Below are 1048 nucleotides of genomic sequence, written 5' to 3'. Positions count from 1 at the left end.
AGGTTATGTTAAGAAAAGATTAAAATAACCCTGTACCTGCAACAAATCAAGAGGAACAACCATTCCAGTTTACTTAAGGGAGAGCATGAACAAAGTAAGGCAATTTGAAGTAGAGCAAGGGAATTCAGTGTTCAGGTGGATTCTCTGTTCTCCAGCATGTCAGTGGCTTTGTGTCCCACAGTTGGATGCTGTTCAGAACAATGCCCTCGAGCCCAATCTTCTGCCTGACTGCCTGTGTGTTGCTGTGCCAGGCTTTCTGTTGGCAATGGGGATGACAATGCAAGCAGAATGAACAGGTTGGTATGTTGAAGATGAGGGAAAATTTAAAAAAGAAAGAAAAAAAAAGGGAAAAGAAAGGGCTTCCAGTTAGCTTACGATTTTCAGCTTGCCAAGCAATAAACAACCCCCTCCGAGCCACCAGCTCCTTCAAAATTGCCATTTTTATCCACACCACTCCACCGAGCTGCTTGGCGTGGTACCCACAGTACCCTGACACAAAACCACAGGAGGGTGTGGTTCCTGCTTCTACTGGGTGCAGAACAGGGAAGCTATTTATTTCGGGTGCATCTCTGCTCAGTGAGTCATGTTTCGACTGGAAAATTGGCCACAGCTTTCTAGCAGATCTTTGTTGCCAGCGAAGCTGGCATGTTACCCAATTCCTCTCAGCTCCCTTTCTCCCCCCACCCCCTTTCCCAGATTGGGCTGTCTTTATATTGTTAGAGCCCCTGTTTAATAATAGTCATTGTTCCATGTTAACCTTGAGAGTCGGGGAGAAAGGACAGTGAAGGGCGTAGCTGTGTGCTATAATGAGCATTTGGTGCTATAGCAGGTGGGAAAGGCTTTGGGGATCTGGGCAGATTAGGAAGAGAGGGGGCTCTAGCAGATGTTGAAGCAGGATGATGTATTGCTGTTCACTCTGGGATTCAGACAATACCAGCACAAAAGTAGAACAAGGAAACGGGGAAAAAATTGATCCCTTCAGATACAAACTGGGCTAGAAACCAGACATGCTTGAAAGCGAGCATTTAAAAAAGACAAATATGTTTCC

This window comes from Meleagris gallopavo, chromosome Z (assembly GCF_000146605.3).
Source record: "Meleagris gallopavo isolate NT-WF06-2002-E0010 breed Aviagen turkey brand Nicholas breeding stock chromosome Z, Turkey_5.1, whole genome shotgun sequence".
NCBI classification, from domain to species: Eukaryota; Metazoa; Chordata; class Aves; order Galliformes; family Phasianidae; genus Meleagris; species Meleagris gallopavo.
This window is presented reverse-complemented; position numbering follows the sequence as displayed.